The sequence below is a fragment of the Malaclemys terrapin genome, chromosome 1 (genome assembly GCF_027887155.1).
Source record: "Malaclemys terrapin pileata isolate rMalTer1 chromosome 1, rMalTer1.hap1, whole genome shotgun sequence".
Lineage (NCBI taxonomy): Eukaryota > Metazoa > Chordata > Testudines > Emydidae > Malaclemys > Malaclemys terrapin.
The window spans coordinates 222345636-222352162 of record NC_071505.1 but is presented as its reverse complement, the minus strand read 5'-3'; the positions used below and the strand labels follow the sequence as shown (position 1 = coordinate 222352162).

The following is a 6527-nucleotide window of genomic DNA, read 5'->3' as shown; positions in this document are numbered from 1 at the left end:
CTGATTATAGACAATTTGTTTCATAAGAGTAAAATAAGGCTATAGGCCACGGCCAGGGCATTAACTGGATATTATTGACACTGGCCTTGCATCACTGACAGGGAGTCAGAAAACTGTTTTTGCATATCTGAATATCTATATCTATAGAAACCATTTTATAATTTAAAATATTGACACTGGTTAAGCATTTTATGTTTCAAACATAGCAGGAGACTATTTACAAAGTTCTATGCTGTGCGAGAGCAAGCAACCCAACACTGGAATCCCAGCTTTAAAAGAGTAGGTTTTACTGCGCAGCTAATAGACAGTGTGTGGTAGGAGAGGAATGTGTCACAGTAATGCAGAGAGCTGTAATGATGTCAACTTGTTATTTACTTTCCAAAGCTGAATGACTGAGCAAGGCGAAAGGAGAATCAATCAACCACGATGTGACTCTACAGGCGAAAAAAACACAGCACTCTCACCAGTAAGAGGTTGGGGGAAGGGAAGCACATGTAACCAGGGCAATGTTGCATCATTTACTTGCATTGGTTTTTATATTGCTCCCTTCTTTTCTCGATTGAATGTAATATCTCAGTATCAAGCTGTACAAATCCAGAGAAAAATAAGAAGGGCATGTTCAAGGCAAAAGAACAACAACATTTTTGGGGGTGTTGAATTTCAACTGATATATAATAAAATCCATTCTGCTGATTCACAATTATGGAGACTGTGTAAGTCCATATTTAATGTGCTCTAATAATGTTATAGAAACATTAGTTTTACATCACTCATGTTTTATAATAAGATATATAAGAATTTAATTTTGCTTATGTACTCTTTTGATTGCTGAACTCCACTATTTTAAAATTTGAAAAACACCCATTGTCTTTTGATCAGATTGTTATGTTTCAGATTACTGAGAATTATGCTTTTGCTGTCTGGCATATTATAGAGGAAAACACTTAAAAAATTGGAATAGGTAGAAAAATAGAAGGTGGTTCTGGAGTATTTTTCCAATTGGGTTAACACATGAATGGTTTGGTGTTCAATAACTAAATATTATTACCATATCTACTTCCTGGGAGGGTTGTGGAAATGTAAATTAGATTTATTTTAAATTGACTTTTTCAAAACTGATTTTTGTGAATATTTTCAGATTTGAAATCCGAAGACACTTTCAGCAGTCTGAAACTTGCAAAATAATAATAGTGTGCACTAATACATAATTTAATACAATTAATGTAAACTAAGCTATCCCCAGACAGTAATGGGAATATAGTATATACTCATATCTATTTACACACTATCACAGACAAACTGTATGTGTGTTTGTATGCAGGGAGGAGGGGAGGGAGAGGAGTGTTCATGCATCTTTGACATTTTTTATTGCTGAGTCCACAGGGTTAATATTTCGTTTTTCTAGTAGATGGGGGAGGGTTGATTAAAAAAAAATCCCTGGGATTCAAAATAATGACAAAAATAAGCCTTAAGTGATTAAACAAGTTACCCTAGGTACTTGGAAGAAAAAAACAAAGCATTTTTTGGGTAGGCGTGCTTTTTTTGTTTGAAGTTTTCTGGGGGAGTGTGGGGACTGATTTTGGAGGAAGGGAGAGGTATTGAGAAAGGGTTTGTTTGTGTGTGTGTGTGTGTGTGTGTGTGTGTGGCTACCTTCCCCTAGTTCAGGTCAATGTGGCTGGTTGGTCCCCCCCACTCCAGGTCACTGACTATCTCTGTGTGTCTTTCTCTCAGTCCTCCTCCTGCTGCTGCTGCTTGTCTCTTGGAAGCCTTAGACACACACTCACACCAAACACATTAACTCTGCTAATGAAGTAGTGAGTAGCAGCACCTCCTGACCGCCATTCCGCACCAAAAACTTTCCATTTTCCTCTTCCCACTCTCTGGGACTTCCTTTTGATTTTGCTGTGTGGAGGAGGAGGAGTGTGTGTGTGTGTGTGGTGGTGGGATTTACAGTCTCCTTTAACGCTTGCTGGGACCTAGGAAAAGAAGAGTTACACCATGTACTGCAAGTGAAAAAGTCTCTGTGTGTGTTTCTTGCAGAAGTTGAGGCTTTTCTCTGCTGCTTCCAGAAGTGAAAGCTGTGCCTTTAATACACGTTGAGTGAGGTGAGTTTAGAGGACTGATTATTCATCATTTGGACCTTTTTGTGTGCGTCTGTGACATGCAGTTTAGTGATTAAAACGGCTTGCCTTTACCATATTTTTCAGTGCATGGAATCAATTTCCTCATGTTCCTCTCTTCTTATTATTTGTTTCTTTTGTATCTGATTCTGCTGGATTTATGGCTGTTTCTTTTAGGATTTCCCACATTTTGCTGTGTGTGTTTCTCTCAAGTGTGTCATGATTTTGTGTGTGTGTGTTTTACCCTAAAGTGACTGGTAAAGGCTAGAAAGTCTTGCATCGTTGGAAGGTTTATTATGAATGTTAATTCTGCTGGAGTTTCTAAACCCTGGTTAAGGCAGAGTAGTAACACAATGTGGTGGCTTTAGAAATGTTCCTCTGAATGAGGGAAAGGAGACTTGTTTGTTTGGAGGTTTGTTTTTTGATTTGTGCAGGGGAAGGGTTAGTGAGTTTGGAGGGGAGTTTTTGAAATGATAACTTAGCCTTAAGATACTCACATTTCCCCTTAGTATTTCACTAGCAAAATAAAAGGTATTCACACTGTAGAGAGTGTGGAGTTTGCACAACCCAGGGGTGGGGGAGGGGAATCCCATTCATCTAGTGTTTGAATCAGCAAGCACAGGAGTTGATCACTCTCTGGTAAATCGAAGTTTAGCTCCAAGTAGGTAAACAAGTTAATTTTTGTTTATGATTTGTAATACTGTCATTAACTGAAAAGCAATCCTTTAACAAAGTGATGGACCAGTGCTGGCGTTATGGGAAAAATATTCAGTGTGACTTGTATTACAAGCAGAGTACTACTGCAGTGTTTGCAAGAAAATAAATTTGCAGACCTGTTGCATATATATTGAGGCAAAAATAATACGTGCTTGATCATTTATCATTAACACATTAGGACAACAGGACACTTCTGTTAAGTTAGTGTGCCCAGCATAGATACTTAGCAGCACAGGATAGTGGGCACGTTCCTCCCAACTATAATCCTTTTATGATTCTGTTCCTATTTTGTGTTGGCTGTTTTAATCTCAGCAGTTTATTTTGTTTTAAAATGGGTGTGAGGTCAAGTAGTATTGCAGTATGTCTTGCTAATGACCCTTGGCCTATTTAATTACATGTTGTTCAATTCTCAAATAGGCATATTGCACACAAAACCACACCCTAAAAGTTGGACTTATAGTAGATACAATTTTCTCACAAAGTCTGGCCTCTTCATGTTGTCTTAAAAGATCTTTCACCTTCCTGCATGAGAATTTTGTATTATTGGTATGTTTGGTTCCCCCCCCCCCAATTCACATTTAAAGTAGGAGGCAGGGGGAAAAGGAATCTATTTTGTAGGGCCACCTGAAATGAAAAGAAAACGGGTTAGCATATTACACAAGAAGGCTTGTAATGTCACATTTTTCTCCTTGACCCATTTATTAGTGAACCTTTAACTGAGACTGCTCACACAGCATGTACAAGATTAACTGCAGTAAACCTTGCTTACCACATAATAGCACATGGTGGATTTAGGCCTCTTGGTTGGCCTAGAACTATATGGACAAGGTGTTACTAAACCTGGAGACATCTCACAGTTTTCAAATTAAATAATTCCTTTTTCTGTGATATCAAACAGGATTGAAGCAAGAGCACTATTTCAGATTTCTTAATTTTCTTTTCTTTTTTTTGGTAAATGACAGTTAATAATTGCAACATCACAAATACAGTCATATTCAAATAGGGAACCCTTTCCCTGTAGATCTGGCAGTGGGGGTGGGGTGGACAGAGAAATAGACTCTCACATATTAAAAATATATTAAACCTTTCTTGGGCTACATGCAGTAATAGTAAAACTGGCAGAGATTTAAACAGAGCTACTGTATCTCAATATAAGTGTTTCAGAGGGCTAAAGAACAAACAGGCCATTTTTAAGATTAAAAAGTCTGTCTTAGTACTAAAGAGGATAATAATTATACATGCATATAAACATTGGCAGCTGCATAATAGTCCAAGTGCCCTTAGGAGAAGAAATCTCTGGCAGTAAGTTGTCTTCTGTATCCATCCCCCCCGCGCCCCCAAGTAAGTTACTTATATATCCTACATTTATCATAATGATATTGGGACTTCACTTTCTTGCTCTTTCATTGCATGGATCATAAATCCCTCTGAAGCCTTTTATAAGGCTAGGTTTTTTATACTCTTAGTTTTGAGGATGGCATGGAGAAGAACTTTTCTCTTTTTCAGAGCCCTGAGATGTCCTCTCCACCAGTTTTTCCTGTGTTCCATTCTCCCACTTATTTATAAATGAGTTTTTCCCCATCTCTGTAGTTACAGGGCCAGAATCAGATCTATCCTTCAAAGGGTGATAATATGGCCTGCCTCTTTGGAAGAGCGGTGGCTCCTTAGACTGCAGCAATTCTCAAAGCCAACATCCTTGAAGCTGAAAAGGACTGGATGAGACATTCTTTGGAGTTAAATAATATTGTTTCTTAATGGTACAGTTTGGTCAGTATTGAGGTATGCAGGAATACTTAGCAGTATTCTGAGCTCTGGTCATCTGGAGAGCAAGGTACTAGACTGGGAAAATTGACCCAGCAATTCTGTATGGTAGTGCTTGGTCCCTGGATCAGCGTACTTTTAATATTTTCTGTTATTTCCTACTATTTTCAAATCAGGTGATAGAATTTACACTCTAGATGATTTTGCATGTATGTATGTATGTTTGTTTGGCCCCAAGTGAACACATACTAAGAATTAGTTTCCACCTTGAAGAGTTTATAGTCAAAATAGACAAGACAGACAAAGGGTGGACGGGAAAACAGAGACACAGAGAGAGGTGAAGTAACTTGCCCAAGGTCATAGAGGTCAGTGGCAGAGTTGGAAGCGAACCCACCCGGAGCTCCTGACTCCCTATACGGTGCTCTATCCATTGTAACCCATCGTCTCTACATCTCTTTGTGGGTGTGATGTTAAACCGTGGCACTCTATGGTGGTTTTATGATAAATAAGTCCATTCAGTCTGGGGAAGGAGTAGATTTCCTGCATCTTTGCTGTGCATTTTGCCTGCCTTGAGTTTTCATTATTTTTTTATTATTTTAATTTATAGTACTATTTTAATACTGGCTGGTTATACTCCAGCCAACCTTGTAAAATCACAAAGAATTTTTAACTCTCATGAGCAGGCTCTTTCCTCCCCCCCCCCCCATTACTTCCATCTTGCCTCATGATGAAAATTATTTTGTAAACTGTTCTTCAGGTTCTAAATTAAACGTAAGTCCCCCTCTCCACCCCCCTCCCCCGACTATTTTTAGTTAGAAGGAAATAGCTGACCTCTTTGCAGTAAGAACACAGAGCCCTTGGGTACCATTTATAGGTTTTTACCAAATGGCCTACTTGGACAAGTTGGTTGAAATTAAACAAAAACACTGGAACTACAGCCCTGCCTCTTCTGAATATACATAATTTTAACTTGAGCAAATCTGAGAAATATCTGAAGGTGAAAATGTGACTTTGGGGCATTCTTCTCCCCTTTGGTAGATGAGTCAGCATTGTAGGGTATTTGTGGCAATCTGAAAGTTAATATTGAGGGATTTCATTTAAAATTGATTTATGTAATTTATATGCAGTGTTAAGAATGCTAAGAGTCCCACTTGCATTGTACTTATGTGGAAGTAAAGAAGGATATCTGTTTTCATAGGAAAGGATAATATTTCCCTTCACCTTCTCTCACATCAAACAGAACGTACCCTAACAGAGATTTCAGAGTTGTACCTATTAAAACATGGTAGTTACACAGCTGTGTCAAACCTGATTTTGCAAGCTGTTTGTGTTGGCTCTGATAGTTTCAAGTCTAAACTTATATGTAGGCTTGGAAGGATTAGATTTTTGTTGGTAAATGTAGATTTCACTGTACACACACAGAGATGAAAAAATATTTCCACAGATGATGGCAGAAATTTACAGATAAGTTGTTTTTACTTTTCCTGAGAACTTATTAAAGTTTACTTAACTTTGTATATTTTGACATTATAATGTTGCCAATTTGTGTTTTAATGGCTCTGAAACCTCATCTTTTTGAATCTCAATACCTATTGTCATTAAATAATTATTGTCTGACTCCCCAGTGATTTATGACAACTGTAAAAATTTAAATTGATAAACATCTAAAAAAATTAAAAATAAACTACCCATATACAAAATTATTAGGGCCGTCAAACGATTAAAAAAATTAACCGTGATTAATCGTGCGATTTAAAAAAAACCCTCACTATTATTTGCACCATTAAACAATAATAGAATACCATTTATTTAAATGTTTTTGGATGTTTTCTACATTTTCAAAATATTGATTTCAATTACACACACAATACAAAGTGTACAGTGCTCACTTTATAGCTATTTTGATTACAAATATTTGCACTATAAAAA

At 37.3% G+C, this 6527-nt stretch overlaps 1 protein-coding gene across 7 annotated transcripts in view; it reads left to right on the top strand.

Annotated features, from left to right (window-relative positions):
- Positions 1 to 441: 441 nt before the first annotated feature.
- Positions 442 to 6527, top strand: part of TBL1X (transducin beta like 1 X-linked) — a 257104-nt gene continuing 251018 nt past the window's right edge. For 3 of the 7 annotated variants that reach the window (XM_054008067.1, XM_054008077.1, XM_054008034.1), the window contains exon 1: positions 1821 to 2105. The gene's annotated coding sequence lies outside the window, so the exon portion shown is untranslated. The other 4 variants (XM_054008085.1, XM_054008042.1, XM_054008060.1 and 1 more) reach the window with 3 other exon arrangements.